Source organism: Hipposideros armiger, unplaced genomic scaffold (assembly GCF_001890085.2).
Source record: "Hipposideros armiger isolate ML-2016 unplaced genomic scaffold, ASM189008v1 scaffold_56, whole genome shotgun sequence".
Lineage (NCBI taxonomy): Eukaryota > Metazoa > Chordata > Mammalia > Chiroptera > Hipposideridae > Hipposideros > Hipposideros armiger.
In genome coordinates, this window is record NW_017731406.1 from 3,997,962 (window position 1) to 4,018,392 (window position 20,431).

At 38.4% G+C, this 20,431-nt stretch overlaps 1 pseudogene across 1 annotated transcript; it reads left to right on the forward strand.

Moving 5' to 3' along the window:
* The first annotated feature begins 1,228 nt into the window (after positions 1 to 1,228).
* On the forward strand, positions 1,229 to 12,538 carry LOC109381954 (60S acidic ribosomal protein P1 pseudogene; annotated as a pseudogene). The gene is made up of 2 exons (XR_002123846.1): positions 1,229 to 1,292; positions 12,203 to 12,538. The product of XR_002123846.1 is annotated as a 60S acidic ribosomal protein P1 pseudogene (transcript).
* The last annotated feature ends 7,893 nt before the right edge of the window (positions 12,539 to 20,431 follow it).

Consider the following 20,431-nt stretch of genomic DNA (forward strand, 5'->3'; position numbering starts at 1 on the left):
AAAAGCAGCTAGCTGGTAGTGTTGAGTAGTGAAATGATTAAATTGAGGCTTGGGAGTCACAAAGTCCCTCATTAGCTGCACCTGTAAAATGTAGGCAGTACCGCTTCAGAGGGGAGTTCTGGGAGTACATAAGATGATGCATGTGATAGACTTGCAAAGTGTAAACATTAGAAACCTGTTAGGTTTATTATCAAAAATAGCATTATCATGTTTGCCAAGGTTCCATAATGGTTTCACTTGTTCTTCCTCTGACACTCTCCCTCTCCTCCCACTTAAGTCCAGCCCCTACCCTCATCTTGGGAATCCCATCCACTCCCATGAATATGTCCCCAAATCTCTATGGCTAACGCGACCTTTTGCCCTGGGTACTAGCTTCATGTCTCTATCCGGACTTCCCCCTCTCCCCCTGATATGTCCTCCATGCACTCTTGGCTGGGCTCATACACTTCTATTCCAAATTACCTTTTCCTCCTGATTTTTCCAGTATTGGTCAATCAGATTCAAAATCTAGGAGTCATTTTTGGTCCCAACTTTTCCAACACCCCTATGGGCAGATGCTTGCCAACTAATGATAGTTTATGTCCTCTGCTGCATCCATCAGCCCCATCACCTCTCCTCTATTCCCACTGTCCCTGATTAACTCATGTATGTGTTACTCTGATAGCTTCAGAACTGGTCTCTCCACTTTTCTTCCTCTCTCCCAGATCTATTACATCTTACACACTGTTTTTCACTTAAGATACCTAAAGTGAAGTGGGATCTGGTTATATAGTTCACCAGCTTAAATACCATCTATTTCATGAAAACTTCCTCTATTTTCATGTAAACTCTTTAGCCTTCGAAACCCTCCAGTACCAATTACTCTCTTCTTATGGCGCTTCTTATTACTTCCTGGTTGGTATCAGGGTTTCTGGTACTTGCAGCAGTTCTGCCATTTTTCTTCCCTGCTGACCCAAAGGTGGGTAGCAGCCTCTCCCTGTACTGTGTGAGGCCTTTTATCTTCATGGATAGGATTGTCTCCTCCCTTTTTAGTACCTCCCCTTTTTCTGCTGTCCTGTCCTGTCCTCCCTTCCTATTCTTCAGGGTGCAAGCGCAAGCCCACCAATTTCCCATAATTCACTTGAAAAGCCTATTAATGGGGGGGGGCATAACTGCACCGCAAATGAGATGATAATGGCATTATAATGAACTGGGGTCACTTGAGGGCCAGGTCTCTGGGTTTGTGCGCATGCTCCAGGATTGGGAAAGACCCCAGGGTCCTGGGCATCCAGATAAGCAGGATGTTGGTGAGTGTAAGTTGGGACAATGGTAAGGGTCCTTGGGGGGAGTCCCTAAGGGCAATTCCAGCAAGAACGATCAATAGTTCCTCCTCCTCCTGCTCATTTCTATCTTTCTGCCTACTCTATCAATTCTATGACGCCTGGGGCATTATTTTCTGTCTGGTATATTTCTAAAGTGGGTCTTGAATAGTGTGGGCATTCTGTAAATTAACCACAATCATTCAACATTGTGCTTATCCTCAATAACAATTGGAGAGCAAACCATTTCCACAGTAACAATTTCCGGGGCCAGATTTATGTGTTATGAGGAAACTGCAAGGATTTCTCACTCAAAAATACTACTCCACCACCTCTACCATCCCTCCAACACACACACACACACACACACACACACACACACACACACACACACTTCTCCTTATAGTGCCTGAGATCCTGATCACAGTCAAACTTTCGTGTTAAACACTGCCCTTTTTAGTAGGTTTTCTATTAATGCAAATTCCCCAAAGAGAATTAACACATTAAGTGATTCACACCATAAAGTGACTGAATTTGTCAGTTTTTGTTTTCATGGATTAAGAAAGACCCTGCCAAATGGGGCTTGTAGATAGCTAAAGGGAAGTCACCCTCTCAAGGTAAACATTGCTGCTTCATAATTTTGCCAAGGACTGACTGGTCTTGACACATGCTGCTATTTTTTCGATGAAAAAAATACCCTTGCACAAGTTGTGTTTTCTAGGTTGTTTTTTTCCAGATGCACCCAAGAAGAAAAAAACAGATTTGCAAATCCACACTTGATGCTTCTGGAAAGTCTGTTTGAACAAAACTGATGGAGAACTTAGTCAGGAATAGTTCATCCTTCCATAAAGATTAACCTTCCTCTTTTGCCAAAAATCACCCAGGTAGTTTGTTGTCTGCCAAGAAAGTGCTCAGAGGCAACTTTAACTTGCATAGCTGTTTCCAGCTTTAATTTTGAGTTGACATTTGCTTTTTTAATTACAAAAAATATATTCACAAACCCATTTACTTTGAATGTTTCTTGAATAGGTAACCTGTCATTTTTAAGTGAGGTTACTTTGTTCTTGCCTCAGCGAGAAACTGCAGTAGCTTTCTTCCATAGCACAGAAATTGTCATCTGAAAGGCATTGTTCAGGATGGCCAAGGGGAAGAAGAAAAGGGGTGTATATAGCCCCAAGATAACTGACACTTTGTGCCTAATCCTCCTTCATGACCTTGGCCAACATTTATAGACAGGTGAAACCATGTCACCTTAAATTACAAGAACAGTCCAAAAAAGACAATGATGCCAGTCGTAGTGGAAAGGAGGCAAGGGAAAAGAAAAGGAGAAGAAGGAATGGGAGAAAATATGGCTTTTTTAAAAAAAGAGCCAACGTGTAGGAGTCATTTTTGTTAAACCCAGAACACCAAACCAAGATTTAACATCCAGCTTTATTGCAGGCTTCAGCCTCTCCTAGGAGTATACTCTTAACCAGTCAATTTGAAATTTCCTGGTCAGCATTTGTGAGGTAATCTGCCTGACAGACCCTCTGCCTTGCCTTAAAGGAAGGTGACCTTGCCTGAAATAATCTGCCCTTTGTTAGTCCCTCCCCCCTTTCTGCCTATAAAAGTTTTCCATTTCTACAGCTTTCAAAGCTCCTTACTGGTATATCTGAGCCCCTTGGGATTTTAATGCCCCTGGTATTTGGGGGCAGCTAGAATTAAATAATTGATTTCTTAATTAAGATATAACTATAGGCTTTAACTAAATGTTTCACTTGCTTTGGTTGTCACATAGTTTATAGTCAAAGATTAAGAAAGTATGTTAGTCATGTTCTGAAGGACTGCCTGTAAAGCAGGTTCCAGGAGAAATGTTTAAAAGTACACTTTACTTGAGATAACAGAAAAACATAGCTAGTAAGCCCAAAACAATGATAGCCTAAACAATGGTGATAGTCACAAGATGTCCAATTTCTGCTTTTTTCTTTAAAGATAACCTCACTGACGCATAATTATGAGATATTTTTCAGAATCTTGGTTCTCCATCCCAGCACCCCTTGTTCTCACAATGTAATTTTGTGTTGCTGATGTGCTGTTTCTTTGTCAAGCAGGAAGAGATAACTTCAGAGTCTTCAGGAGAATTTATGAGTTTGCTTTGCAGATGGAAAGAATGTCTCCAAAGAGCTGCTGGCATCCAGGAGTCTGATGTGAAAAAGCATTATCTGGGCCGGCCGAGTGGCGCGATGGTTAAGAGCTGGCTTGGGACGCCAGAGGGCCCCGGTTCGGATCCCACATATGAGGGCCAGTGACACTGCCCTCTACAGCTAAGATGCTGAACAACAGCTCAACCTGAAGTTGGGCTGCTGTGAGTTGCCGGCGACGGTGTAGGCTGCAGCCCCTGCTGCAGTGGGTTGCCATGGGCTACCATGTGTGACCAGCAGCCAGCGTGAGCGGCCAGCAGCCACAGTGAGCGGCTATCCAGAAGCCGGCGACTGATCTGCCTCGCCCGGGAAGAGCGCAATGATGGTGCCAACTTGGGCCAGGGAAGCAACGTCCTCCACAACTAGACTGAGGAACAAAAGGACAGCAACTTGTCTGTTCCCTTTCCCCCAATTCCCCAGCACTGTTCCCATCCCCCCAGTTCCTCAATAAAAAATCTTTAAAAAAAAAAAAGCATTATCTATGACTAAAGAAGCACAGACTTGTCTCTTAGTTCCCTGGAAACCCCCCTTCTCTTCTTCTCCTTTAGAACTCTTCTGCTTGGTCTGGAACTTCAGGAATGGTCTTTGGACATTAGTCCTCCATCTTCCCAGGCTGCCACCTTCTTGAATAAAGCAACCTTTTCTGTCTACCCAACACTTGTCTCTTGAGTATTGGCTTTCCAGCAGCAAGCCACTGTACTTGGGTTTTTGTTGTTGTTTTTTCAGTAACACTAGTTCCTTTGCTAGATGGGATGCTGCCTAATTTATGAGTCATTGAGTAAAGGCAATCATATCTCCAAATTTACTCAGTTTAGTTTTGTTTTTAAATAGCTTTCATACTTGCCATTGCCCCCCTCTGGAAGGGAAACAAACTCGCTTTGTTGCCAGCCACTGCAGCAAGAGGTTCACTCACGTCCACAACATCCAATGCAGGCCCCAGAGAGAGAGAACTCCATTTTCTATACTTTCAGAATAGCTCTGGATATAGTTATGCCACTCCTTTTCTCTGTGTCCATTTCAGAAACTACCTAGGTATAAACCTTTTAGTGTCTTTATAAGTCAGCTTCATAACTTTGGGCAAGTCATTAACCATATTTCCATTTATTCATCTATAAAATGTGACCTAATATTCTTTAGTGTTTTCCAGATTTTAGTCATGTGAATAGCATCTTCACAATTTCTGCCATATCTCTACACTACCTTATTGCCCTCTTACCTATTGTATCATATATCTCATATTGTATTATACCTAAAATATAATTATGCTATTAATATTTTTCTTTAAAAAGATTAACTTTTAAAATCTCACACTTACCCTTGGAAATTATATTAAAAAAATCAGATGTGATATGCTAGCTATATCACTCCAATATATTTTAAAACAAATGCATAACTTTTAAAATAAAAAGTTTCCCATAGATCATATAAGTTCATCTTATTACCACCGCCCTTTGTGAGACTCTTATGTGGTTGAAAAGCTACAAAGATTTGAAATCAGACAAACTTTCTGATGTAGAAAACTGTCTTTGGCCCCTAAGATGTGATCTTGTCAAGTCACCAATGTCTACCATGTAAGCCGTTAAGAAGGTTAATTAAGAAAATGTTTAGGGTTCACACTCAATAAATGTTGGTTTTTCTCTGTACCTCAGTTTTTATATCTGTGAAATGCATCCTAGTATAAATTGAAAGGAGCATGGGCTTTGGAGACTGGCCAACAGGATAAAAATCCCAGATCCAGTTACTTAACCTCCTTGAGCCTCAGTTGTCTCTTTTGTAACTGGAGATGATAATAACTAAATTACATGAGGTTGCTGCCAGGATCAAAGATAATACATCTAAAATGTTTAAAACATGAAGCACTATATAAATTATAACCATCGATATTATCAATATTGTCTCCCTTAGTGCCCAAAGGCAAAATAGAAGTAGACATTATTCATTGAACGAACAGAGAACAACCCTATTATCTTCTATTTCATATTCTGCCTCCCTTATGTGTCTGATAATTTCCTTGGTAAACAGTCAGGGATCTATCACAGAAGCTATTGCTGGAACCAGGCAGTGTCAATATCAGAATGAGAATGAAATGCAAAGTCAGTCAGTGTCCTTCAAAATAAGGCACAAGAGTTAATATTTGCAAAGTGCTAAGAATAAGGCATGAGAGAATATGCACTCTGTGTGAAATGCACAATATAAGGATTAAATAAACTAACTCGAAAAGAACTGTGGAAATATAACAAAGATAAAAAGAGAAGAGTGATGTAATTACTGAATAATCAGGACATACCCATGACCCCAGATGAAAAGGTTATGTGTCCTTCAGAGAGAAATAGGGTTAATGGAGAGGAGTTAGTAGGGACAGAAGGAAAAAGGAGTCCCCTTGTATTAGAGATTAAAAGATAAACTCACACAGGCAAAGTGGCCGAGACGGATCTTTGGATTCTTTTCAGCAAAGGAAAAGCAAGCAAAACCAAATAAAAATGAAATGGGGCCTCACAAAGTGCTGCCTCTTCCTACACCGAGGTGGGAGTGCAGAGGGCTAAAACAGATGTAGTAATGAACAATAATGTAATCCCTTCATTGCTCAGTCTTTGTAGCAGTCATTGTTGAAAAAATGATCTTTTTTTTCTTATTTTCCTGAACCAGATATCTTCCTATCATGAGTAGCTTTATTTTTGGTCCAGTCTAATGTCGGTAGGCTTGCTGTACAGAAATTGGGAAAGCAAGCCTAGCTAATTAAAGAGAGGCTTCATATCAAGCTTTAAAATTAGCAAAGTATTTTCATTAAGAATGAACTGATTCACTAAGTATAAAATGTAAAACAGCTTGTTATAGGACACCATAAAAATGATGTTTTTAAGTAAAAAATACTTAAAAGAAGAGCCCTCTTGATTTTAGTGAGAAAATGTAGACATTATAAAGTCATTAGTAGGGCCGGCCGAGTGGCTCAGTTGGTTAAGAGCTCGCTCAAGAGTGTGAGTTCTGAGCAACAGCAGTTCGAGTCCCAGCCCGAGCTGAGCAGCTGCTGAGCTGCCAACAGGTGGCAGGATGGCTCAGCTAAAAAGATAATAATAATAAAAAAATAAATAAAGTCATTAGTGAAAAAAATACTAATTAAAGTGTAGCTTCATGAAGAAAATGAGTAAACAGAATAGTTTGCAGCAGTCTCTCAAAGCTCAACATTTCATTACTTCTGAGAAACAACTTATATGAGATCAGACATCACAAATCATCACATATCAAATGGAATTTTGCTCTGAAAATGGATTAATTTAAAAATACTTCAAATATTATTTGGCAATTATCAGCTACCTAAATAACAACGTTACAATGTTTGGTTGACTTCTTTGTTTTATGTCCTCCTTTTCCTGTTATTGTATTTTATTTTACGCTTTTATTGGCTTCCTACTGAGTCTCTTTTTAGCTACCTTTTAATTTTTCTCATTTTTAAATCCATATGCTATGGTTCATTTCTGCTTGTTTCCTGATTTATAGCTGCACCTGCACCTCCTTCATCTGTGTTTATACTCCTGACTCCTTCATTTAGTTCCAGAGCAGTACAATAAAGTAGCTAGAAAATGAAGTTCAAAATTCCAATTGGTCCATTCCAATTCTGCAACTTGCCTTGCAGGATACTGAAGCACAAAGCTGTATGACAAACCCTAGCAATTTGGTTTAGCATTTAAAAGCTCCAATACAATTAGACCACTGTCATACAGATAAATGTAGCATACAAGCTTTACAAGCTAGATCGACACAATCAAAATAACATAGGGACTTTTTGGAATTATTTTAGCAATGCCAGAAAAAGAGTCTATCACCAACTCCTCCTTTTGACTGAAATTCTTCCCAAAGTCACTCCAACTAAAATTTCATATTAAATCAATATTATTTGAAGGCTTCAAGAACTCACATTAGAGTGAAAATTAACAAATACAATTTTACATATATAAGTAATTTGTATTACATTATAGAGCTTTATTGAGTACTTGTTCATCATTTTATTTTAACAAGATGGGAAAGAACCATAAGTTAAGCAGAATCAGTACAAACTCAGCTTTTTTCATAGGGGAAAGGAAAGACGTGTGAAAACACATTAGAGATAACTGCAGCAGGCCAAGAAGGTCCAGGATTGCAGATTAGGTAAATGCTATGCCTACTACCTTCCAGGATCGCACCAAAATTACAAATAAATTATAGAACAATCAACCTCAAATATCATCTGAAGCCTAGGTGAACAGAACCCTTATAATTAAGGATATAAAGAAGAGGCCACATCGAGACCAGTAGGAGGAGCAGAGGTGCGAAACAGGTTGACCCCAAACCCACAGATAGTGGTTGAACACCAGGAGGAACACCTGAGTGATGGATTTCCCCTCCACCCCTCCCCGCCCGGAAGAGGGAGGGCCCCAGTCCCATGCTGGGATTTCCAGCCCAGAAGTCTTGTGCTAGGAAGAGCAGTCCCCATAAGACCTGGCAGGGAAAATCAGCAAGGACTCTGTCCTTCCATCTCAGTGAGATGGAAAGTGGTTGGAAACGCAGATACCCTCTTCAAAGGCTGGCACACAGGCTCACTTGCAAACACTCACCTAGTCTTCGGTGGAGGAGCAGCAACTTGAGAGGTGCTGGAGACATCCTGGGAAAGAGTGAACTGTGTTGATTTAGAGTGAGGGCTGGAGGAACCAGAGCCATTGTCCCTGTGTGGACCCTGCCTCATGTGTAGCCTACAGCAGGGCCCCATTTTTTCTATTTTGAACCTTTTCCCAAAGGGCCAAAACTGAGATTGCTTGATCTGGTAAAATCCACGCATGCACATGACCTGGTGATACCCTGTGTCCACATCCTACATTGCTAGTACTACATCACCAGGTACACTCCTGGTTCTTGCATGGCAGCCCCACCTCCCAAGTTGTGGGAGCTTTTTACAGCAGCGGATGGCCTGCAGTAGCCTGGGAAACTGTTTGGGGTGGGCAGTGAGCCATAACCTGTGCCACAATCTCTCTTAGGCAGATCTCGGAGACCTGCAGGACTGAGGTGAGGGGTAGCTGGCCGCGACGTTCTGAGGGCGTTTTTGAGAAGTGGGCACAGGCCTGGCACTCGTGCAAGAGCCAAAATTGTATTAACTTTGTAAAAACCAAGGCCCACACCCTGTAACTCCCTGGAACCCTGCCCCGCCCACCTAGTGTTGCATCACTGGGGACACTCTCAACACCAGGTCAATCAGTTTAGCCTATGCACCTAAGGAGGCTTTTTCAACAGCTGAGTTTTACAGGAAGCCAGCAGGTGGCAACAGGCATAGGGGGCCTTGGACCAGTTGCTAAGCTTTCCTAAGCCCAATACAAGTGGCAGCTGGCCTTGGTTCACACAGCAAGACCACCCCCACATGCCTCCACGTCCTGCACAGGCATCAGCTAACCACATATAGCTTTGTAGCTCCTACCACGTAGCCCTGGGCTGGTCACAGGCAAGGCCGAAATGGGCCTACACCAGAGTTATTCCAAAGAGACATGAGAAACAGCACACCCAGAGGTCAGCTTCAGACCACACCAGAGCACTGCCTGATTAGCCCCACATGAAGTACACCCAAAGGGTGGTCTTAACAGGCACAAGAGCCTGTGGGGGTGAATCCCCTTCTGAGGGGTCACCCTTCACACAGCAGCTTATACGCTGTGGGTGTAGCCAATCCTCAGAGTCAGTCAGGCTGGGAGTCAGTCCCACCCACTAATGCACCAAAAGCAATCAAGATTCAACTACAACAGGAGAATACACACAAAGCACACACAAGGGACACTCCTGGAACACAAGCACAGGTGATCAGGAAGACAGTGCCAATGGACCACACAGGACACCAAGAAAAGACTGAGAAACATAGGAGATCTACATAATACAGATAAGCAAACAAAGAAAGGCAACCAGAATGAGGGGATAAAGAAAGATACCCCAAATAAAAGAACAGGAGAAAACTCCACAAAGAGAACAAAATGAACTGAGGAAATGAACATACCAGAGAAAGAGCTTAAAACACTGGTTATAAGAATGCTTAAGGAACTTAGCAAGAATTTCAATAAAGAGATAGTAAGCATAAAGAAGGACACAGAAACCATAAAAAAAGACCCAGTCAGAAATAAACAAAAAAATAACTGAAATGAAGAATACATGAAGAGAAACCATGGGCCGGCCGGGTGGCGCATTGGTTAAGAGCTGGCTTGGGATGCCAGCTCTGAGGAACAGGGACCCGGTTTGGATCCCACATATGAGGGCCAATGACACTGCCATCTACAGCTAAGATGGTGAACAACAGCTCGACCTGGAGCTGGGCTGCCATGAGTCGCCGGCGACGGCGTAGGCTGCAGCCCCTGTGGCAGTGGGTTGCCATAAGCTACCGTGTGTGGCCAGCAGCCAATGTGAGCTGCCAATAGCCGCCATGACCGGCCGTCCAGAGGCCGACAACCAATCTGCCTCACCTGAGAAAAGCGCAATGATAACATCAATATGGGCCAGTGAAGTGACGTACTCTACAACTAGACTGAAGAACAAAAGGACAGCAACTTGTCTGTTCCCCTTCCCCTGATTCCCCAGCGCTGTTCCCCTCCTCCAATTCCCCAATAAACTCTTTAAAAAAAAAGAGAAGTCAATAGCAGATTAGATGAAACAGAAGACTGGATCATTGATTTAGAAGACAAAGTAGCAGAAAATATTTAATCAAAACAACAGAAAGAATTAAAAAAAGAAAAAAATGAAGGTAGTTGCATTATACTGTGTTTCCCCCAAAATAAGACCAGGTCTTATATTAATTTTTGGTCCATTAATCTACATTTATTCACTTATTCATATACAGCAATCTACATTTATTCAAACAGTCATGTCTGGCTGATGATCTTAACTGGAACTTATGTTTGGGGTAGGGCTTATATTACGAACATCCTGAAACATCATGCTAGGGCTTATTTTCTGGTTAGGTCTTATTTTGGGGAAAACACGGTAGGAGTACCAGAAGGAGAAAAGAGGGAGCAAGGGGTTGAGAGCCTATTTCAATAAATCATGACTGAAAATTTCCCTAACCTGGCAAAGGAAATAGACATTCAAGCTCAGAAAGTGAAGAGAGTCCCAAACAAGATGAACCCAAAAGGGCCCACATCAAGACACATTATAATTAGAATGGCAACAGTGAAAGACAAAGAGAGAATCCTAAAAGTAGCAAAAGAAAGACAACTACTACTTACAAGGGAGCTCCCATAAGACTATCAGCTGGTTTCTCAACAGAAGCTTTGCAGGCCCGAGGGGAGTGGCTCAAATATTCAAAGTGATGAATAACAGTGGCCTACAATCAAGACTAATCAACCCAGCAAGGTTATCATTTAAAATTAAAGGAGAGATAAAGAGCTTCCAGACAATAAAAAGTTAAAGGAATTCACTACCACCATGTCAGTATTACAAGGAATGTTAAAAGAACTTATTGAAGCAGAAGAAAGGACAAAACAAAAAAACCACCGAAGATAAAAAATATGAATAATAAAATGGCAATAACTATGTACAATACCTACTGATAATCACTTTAATGTAAATAGATTAAATGGTCCAATCAAAAGACATAGGTAGCTGAATGGATAAGAAACAAGATCCATGCATATGCTGTCTACAAGACACCCACCTCTGATAGAAAGAGACACATAGACTAAACGTAAACAGATAGAAAAAGATATTTCATGCAAATGGAAATGAGAAAAAATTTGGGATAGCAATACTTGTATCAGACAAAATAGACTTTAACATGAAGACTATAATAAGAGACAAAAGAAGGATATTACTTAATAATAAAGGGATCAATCCACAAAGAGGACTAAATCCTAGTAAAAATTTAGGCACCCTACATAGGAGGAGCCAAATAGAAAAAACAAATGTTGACTGACATAAAGATAGAAATCAATAGTAACACAATCATAGTGGGGGACTTTAATATTCTACTGATACCAATGAATAAATCTTACAGTTAGAAAATCAACACCGAAACAGCAGCCTTAAGGAACACACTAGACCAGATGGATTTAATTGATATCTTTAGAGCTGGTCACCTCAAAGCAGCAGAATATACATTCTTTTCAAGTGCACATGGAACATTTTGCAAGATAGTCCACATACTAGGCCACAAAACAAGTCTCAATAAATTTAAGAAGATTGAAATCATATCAAGCATTTTCTCTGACCACAATAGTATGAAACTAGAAATCAGTTACAAGAAAAAAACTGAAAAATACAAAAACACATGGAGGCTAATAACGTCCTGCTAAATAATGAAGGGTCAACAATGAGATTAAGGAAGAAATAAAAAAATACATTAACACAAACAAAAATGAAAACACAATGACCTAAAATAGAGGGTCCACAGCAAAATCATCATCAGAGGGAAATTCATAGCAATGCAGGCCTTCCTAAGAAACAAGAAAAATCTCAAATAAACAGTCTAACTTTGCATTTAAGGGAACTGGAAAAAGAACAGCAAACAAAACCCAAAGTGAGTAGAAGGAAGGAAATAATACACATCAGAGTGGAAATAAAAGAAATAGAGGCTAGAGAAAAAAATATGAAAGATCAATGAAACAAAGAGCTATTTTTTTGAAAACATAAACAAAATTGACAATCCTTTTACTACACTCATCAAGAAAAAAAGAGAGAGATGAGTGCTGGGCGAGCGCTGCCAGGCGCGGTGCTAGTCACCGGATGAAGTCAACGATGAGGTGACAGTCACGGAGGATAAGATTAATGCCCTCATTAAAGCAGCCGGTGTAAATGTTGAACCTTTCTGGCCAGGCTTGTTTGCAAAAGTTCTGGCCAATGTCAACATCGGGAGCCTCATCTGCAATGTAGGGGCTGGTGGACCTGCCCCAGCAGCTGGAGCTGCACCAGCAGGAGGTCCTGCCCCCTCCACCACTGCTGCCCCAGATGAGGAGAAGAAAGTGGAAGCAAAGAAAGAAGAATCTGAGGAGTCTGATGATGACATGGGCTTTGGTCTTTTTGACTAAACCTCTTGTAACATGTTTAATAAAAAGCTGAACTCTGAAAAAAAAAAGAAAGAAAGAAAAAAGAGAGAGGACCCAAATAAATAAAACCAGAAATGAAAGAGAAGTGACAATGGACACCACAGAAATACAAAAAAATTTAAGAAATACTATCAGCAACTTTACAACAACAAAGTGGACAATCTGGAAGAAGTGGATAAATTATTAGAAGCATATAATATTCCAAAAATGAATAAAAAAATAAACAGAAACTCTGAACAGATTGATTACTACTAACATAATTGAATCAGTAATCAACAAGGTCCCAAGAAAAAAAAAGTCCTGAACCAGATGGCTTCACAGGTGAATTTTATCAAACATTCAAAAAAGAATTAACATCTATTTTTTTTCAATCTATTTCAAAAAATTCAAGGGGAGGAAAGGCTCCCAACCTCAAGCTATCAAGCCACCATTATACTTATTCTAAAACCAGACAAAGACATTACACACAGAAAAAAAACTATCCCTAATGAACATATACAAAAATCCTAAAAAAAAAAAAATTAGAAAAACCGAGTTCAGGAATACATTAAAAAGATCATACACAACAATCAAATGGGTATCATTCTGACATGCAAGTTTGGTTCAATATGCACAAATCAATTAACATGATACACTCCATAAACAAAATGAAAGATAAAAATTACATGGTCATATCAATAGATGCAAAAAAAGAGTTTTACAAAATCCAGCATTCAGTTATTCAGTTATGTTAAAAACTCTCAGCAAAGTGGAAATATAGAAAACATATCTCAATATAATAAAGGCCATATATGACAAACCCCACAGCAAATACCACACTCTATGGGGAAAAGCTAAAAGCATTCTCCTGATGATCAGGAACAAGACAAGGATGCCAACTATCGCTATTTTTATTCAACGTAGTACTGGAAGTCCTAGCCACAGTAATCCAAAAAGAAAAAGAAGTAAAGAGAATTTTATGAATTTGACCTCAAACACAAGAAAAGTAAAAGCTAAAATAAATAAATGGGACTATATCAAACCAAAAAGCTGTACAGCAAAAGAAACCGTAGACAAAATAAAGGGGCAACCAACTGAATGGGAGAAGATATTTCCAAACAATGCCTCCGATAAGGGCTAATATCCAAAATATATAAAGAACTCACACAACTAAACAACAAAAAAGCAAACAATCCAATTAAACAATGGGCAGAGGACCTGAATAGACACTTCCTCAAAGAGGATATACAGATGGCCAATAGACAGATGAAAGGATGCTCAACATCACTATCATCGGAGAAATGTGAATAAAAACCACACCGGTTAGAATGGCTCTCATCAACAAGACAAATAACAAGTGTTGGAGAGGCTGTGGAGAAAAAGCCACCCTCATACACTGCTGGTGGGAATGCAGGTTGGTGTAGTTGTTATAAGAAGGCAGTGTGGAGGTTCCTCCAGAGAGTAAGAATAGGATTACCATGTGACCCAGCAATCCCTCTCCTGGGATCTACACCAAAAATCTGAAAATATTTATTCGTAAAGATGTATGTGCTCTGATGTTCATTGCAGCTTTATTTAAGGTGGCCAAGACATGGAAACAACCAATGTGTCCTTCAATAGATGATGATTGGATAAAGAAGACGTGGTTATATACACAATGGAATACTATTGTGCCATAAGAAAAAATGAAATAGTGCCATTTGCAACAACATGGATGGATCTTGAGATTATTATGCTAAGCGAACTAAGTCAGACAGAAAAAGTGAAGAACCACATGACATCACTCATATCTGGGATATAAAACTGAAAGCAACAAAGAACAAAACAAACAAATAAAGAAACACAAACTCACAGACACAGACTATAGTTTAGTGGTTTCCAAAGGGTAAGAAAGGAGGAGGGTGGTAGATGAATGTAAACAGGGTCAAATACATGGTGATGGAAGGAGAACTGACTCTGGGTGGTGGGGACACAATGTGATATATAGATGATACATTACAGAATTGTACACCTAAAACCTATGTGATTTTACTAACCATTGTCACCCAAACAAATTTTAATTAAAAAAATACAAAAGAAAAAAGTAAAAGGCATCCAAATAGAAAAGAAATAAGTAAAACTGTCATCATTTGCAGAACACATGAAACAATATCTAGAGAACCCCAAAGATTCCACCAATAAACTATTAGAACAGATAATTGAATTTACTAAAGTAGCAGGATCTAATATTAATATTCAGAAATCAGTTGCATTTTTATACACAAATAATGAATTATCACAAAGAGAAATTAAGAAAACTATGCTATTTACAATTGTATCAAAAAAAACAAATAAAATACCTGAGAATATATTTAACCAACAAAGTAAATCACCTGTATGTGAAAAATTATAAAACACAGAAGAGAGAATTTAAAGAAGATACAAATAAATAAAAACATATACCATGGTCATGGATAGGAGAATTAACATCATTAAAATATGCATACTACCCACAGCAATCTATAGATTCAATGCAATCTCTATCAAAATACCAATGGCATTTTTCACAGAACTAGAACAAATAATCCTAATATTTACATGGAATCATAAAAGACTTCAAGTAGCCAATGAAATCTTAAAAAACAAGAACAATGCTGGAGGTATCACACCACATGACATCAAACTATACCCCAAGGCCATAGTAATCAAAACAGCATGGTATTGGCATAAAATCAGACATACAGATCAATGGAATAGAATAGAGAGCCAGAATTAATTTCATGCCTATATGGTTATTTATTCTATGACAAAGGAAAGAAGAATATATATTGGGATAAAGACAAGCTATTCAATAAGTAGTGCTGGGAAAATTGGACATATATATGCAAAAAAATAAAACTGAACCACCTTCCTATGCCACATACAAAAATAAACTCAAAATGAATCAAAGACTAAAATGTAAGGTCCAAAATCATAAAACTCCTAGAAGAAAATATAAGAAGTAGACTTTCAGACATTACCCTTAGTAATATTTTTACTGACACATGAAGTAGGGCAAGTAAGTTCATGAACTCATCCTAGAAAAAGTGCTACATACCTCATTGCTGAATATCACTATGGTCACCTTCGAAGTACTCCCCTTAGGAAGCTATGCACTGATGCCAGCACCTAGTCCACCCTTCAAAGCAATTTTGGAACTCTTTTTTTGGAATGGCCATCAGAGCTGTCATCGTATTACCCTTGATGTCCTGAATGTCATAAAAATGTCTTCCTTTCAGTATTTCCTTTAGCTTCAGGTAAAGAAAGAAGTCATTGGGGACCAGATCAGGTGAGTAGGGAGGGTGTTCCAATACAGTTATTTGTTTACTGGCTAAAAACTCCCTCACAGACAGTGTCATGTGAGCTGGTGTATTGTCGTGATGCAAGAGCTCCTTCAGAACCATTTTTGCACACACCTTTCTCATGCCAAGATTTTCAGTTAACATTTTCCTCATCTTTTCTCTATTGATGTTTACTTGGTCTACTATGTTTCTTACAGTCAGCTGATGATTTTGACGCACAATTCAACAAATTTTTGCAATGTGTTTGTGAGTTTTGCTAGTTACTGGCTGCCCTGACCTCTCTTCATCTGTGACACGTTCTTTCCCCTCTGAAAAAATGTTTAATCCATTTGTACACTGCCGTTTTCTTTATGACATTATCCCCCTAAACTTGGACTAACATGTTCCTGATTTCACTTCCACTTTTGCCAAGTTTAACAAGAAATTTAATGTTTGTTTGTTGCTCTAATTCAAGCTCAGAATATGAGCTTGAATTGTGTTATGGCACACAAAAACAGTAATGAATACCACTCAACAGGACACCACCACACATTGACATGAACACAGCTGTGAGACACTGATATACCAAGGTTATGAAACCTTACAGAGCTGTTTATACAGTGTTGCGAATGTAAGCAAATGGTGGCAAGTTTGCAAACTTAATTGTCGAACCTCGTGTGTGTGTGTGTGTGTGTGTGTGTGTGTGTGTTTCCCCCCACAGGATGTAAAGTACAGCATAAGGAATACAGTCAATTGTATTGTAATAGCTATGTACAGCATCATGTGGGTAGTAGACTTTTGAGGTTATCACTTTTTGAAGTGTGTAAATGTCTAATTATTGTTATTTTTGTACACCTGAAACTAATAATAAAAAGGAAATAACTGCTGAAAACACCTAATCAGAACAACAAAACGTAAAAGAATCCAAAAAACTAAGGATAGTTTAATGGACCTCTGCGAAAACATCAAGCATACCAACATTTGCCTCATACAGGTACCAGAAAGAGAAGAAAGACAGCCAGGAATTGAAAATTTATTTGAAGAAATAATGACAGAAAACTTCCCTAACCTGGCTAAGAAAATAGACATACAAGCCCAGGAAATGCAGGGAGTTCCAAATAAGATAAATCTAAGGAGGCCCACACCAAGACACATCATAATTAAAGTGCCAAAGGTTAAAGACAAAGAAAGAATCTTAAAAGTAGCAAGAGAAAACCAGTTAGTTATCTACAAGGGAGCTCCCATAAGATTGTCAGCTGATTTCTCAACAGAAACTTTGCAGGTAAGGAAGAATTGGCATGAAACATTCAAAGTAATGAAAAGCAAGGACCTACAACCAAGATTACTCCACCTAGCAAAGCTATCATTTAGAATCAAAGGACAGAATAAGAGTTTCCCAGAAAATAAAAAGCTAAAGGAGTTCATCACCACCAAACAGTATTATTAGAAATGTTAAAGGGACTCCTTTATAAGCAGGGGAAAAAAGATTAAAATTATTAACAATAAAATCGCAATTACTACATTGCTATCAACAATTACTTTAAATGCAGATGGGTTTAATGCTCCAATAAAAAGACATAGAGGGGCTGAATGGATAAGAAAACAAGATCCATGCATAAGCTGCTTACAAGAGACCTACTTCAGGTAAAAAGACACACACAGGCTGAAAGTAAAGAGATGGAAGATATTTCACATAAATGTAAATGAAAAAAAAAGCTGAGGTAACAATCTTTATATCAGACAAAATACACTTTAAAACAAAAGCTATACCAAGAAACAAAAAAGGACCCAAGAATTCCACTTCTGGGTATTTACGTGAGGAAACCCAAAACACTAGTTCAAAAAGACATATACATCCAGATATTCATTACAGCATTGTTTACAGTGGCCAAAATATGGAAGAGACCTAAGTGTCCATCAATAGATGAATGGATCAAGAATAGGTGGCACATATATACAATAGAATATTACTCAGCCATAGAAAAGAATGAAATCTTGCCATTTGCAACAACACGGTTGGACCTAGAAGGTATTATGCTAAGCGAAATGTGTCAGACAGAGAAAGACAGATGCAATGTGATTTCACTTATATGTGGAATCTAATTAACAAACATAATAGAAACAAACTTACAGGTACAAAGAACATTTTGATGGTTGCCAAAAGGTAGGGGGCTTGGAGGGGATGAATGAAAATGGAGAAGGGATTAAGATATACAAATAGCCAGTTATAAAATCAGTCGTGGGGATGTAAGCTATAGCATAGGGAATATAGTCAGTAATATTGTAATAACTACATATGGTGTCAGATGGGTAGTAGACTCTTTGGAGTGATCACTTTGTAAGACATATAAATGCCTAATGACTATGTTGTACATCTAAAACTAATGTAATACTGTATGTAAACTGTAATTAAAAAATAAAAAATTATTAAAAATAAAATAAAAATAATTTTCACTGGAAAAAAGAAATACCTGCAGTGTTCATCTTCAAAAGAAAAACTGAGGAAAAGATAGACTGATTCAATGAGTTCATCCATGAAAACATATGGTGATAGTTATAGCATAAACATAGAAACACTTATGATATATTCTGGTAATATCTGGTGTTTATATATTGTGTGAGAAACTTAAATATCACTATTTTTACCACGATTATAACTCATTCAAATATCTGAAAGGTTTCAGTGAGTTTAAAGTAGATACAACTGCATCTACACTACATTTGAAGATGAGATATATAGGAGAACACTAAGAAGAAAATAATGGGAAAATGATAATCGCGTTACAGTGGTAATTTATTTTTGTTTTTAGTTGTTTTCATATAGTCTCCGAAGTGGTTAAATTTCATTTATAAATAATAAAATATATTTGAAATGTTTAAATAATTGCAACTTGGCCACTACATACTTATTTTACTCCTTCAAGTTTTAGGAGAATTGTTAAATAATTGGAAATAGTATAGGTTTGGAGAAAAATTAATGACCGACAGTTCACTCTAAACCTATTTCACCATCTTAACTGATCCGCAACACACATGGCTTTTTTTTTTTTTTTTTGCTGAGCCATCCTGCCACCTGTTGGCAGCTCAGCTCGGGCCGGGACTCGAACTGCTATTGCTCAGAGCTCAAACTCTTGAGCAAGCTCTTAACCAACTGAGCCACTCATGGCTTTTGATACAATGCAATCTCATATGTTCCTCAAAGCAAAACAAATATTTACTTTGAAAGTCACTTTCTGAACCTAAAGAGCACAAATCTGAAATTTATATATGTAACAAATATTTTATTTAGAAAATAAATTTACTCTGCTATACAACCCATATTTATTTGCTTGAATATTTAGTTTATCCTAAAAGAAAATATTTTAATTGCTTTATATTTGAATTATCTAAACTAAATCAACTAGAATTTACTAATACAAGTACTATACAAAAATGTAAAGATAAGGTCATTGTCCTTTAGAAACCTTAAATATGCTTAGAGATCAAGAGTTGCTGATTAAACCCACAATAAGATAGCATTACATATTCACCATTTATACAAAATAAGTCTGACAACACCAAGTGTTGATGAGAACGTGAGCAATGAAACTCACATAGACTGTGGCTGGATGGGAACCCTCATTCACTGAAGTTGGGAGTATAAATGGATACAACCAGTTAGGAAAGCAGTGTGTGAGGTTCAAGATCTGCAGCACCCATCTCATCCCCCACCATGCCTTTCCTATGGGTATACACTTGTGTATCAGAGGATATATGAAACATTGATAGCAACATGATTCATAATAGCCCCCAACTGAAACAGCCCAATTTGCAATCAACAGTGAAGTGGATAAAAGAAAAATGTGTATTTAGACAATGAAATACTGTACAGTAATAAAATGACAAACTATAGTTACTTATGCATGAATCTCACAAACATAAAAGAAGCCAACCAAGAATGGGTTGGAAGAAGAAAAGTAGAAAAAATAAAATAATGCGTTACATATGATGCCATTTATCTAATGTTCAAAAACAGGAAAAGATAAGCCGTCCTGTTTAAGAACGCATACATATCAATAGATGACAAAACTGTAAAGAGAATCAAGAAAATGTTTATCACAGGCCGGCCGAGTGGCTCAGTTGGTTAAGAGCTCGCTCAAGAGTTTGAGCTCTGAGCAACAGTGGTTCAAGTCCAGCCCGAGCTGAGCAGCCGCTGAGCTGCCAATAGGTAGCAGGATGGCTCAGCTAAAAAAAAAAAGAAGAAGAAAAAAAAGAAAATGTTTATCACAAATGTCTAGAAAAGAGTGAGAAATCATCATCTAGGAGGAGCAGACAGAGACATCCAGGTGCTGTCTATGTTCTTGAACTAGGTGGTGGTTATGCAGAAATCTTAAAAAAAAATCTTCTTTAAACCAGGGATCAGGAAACTATGACCTATGGGCCAAATGCAGCTCACTGTCTGTTTTTATAAATAAAGTTTTATTGGGATACAAGCGTGCACACACACACACACACACACACACACACGAGTTGCTCATAAGAAATAGAGAAAAACTAAGATAAAATCATATGAGTATGTTTCCATAGGACATCATAGTTTAAAGAACCTAGTGAGATAGGTTTTTACAAAAATATTTCCTCTTATTTTCCATAGATGA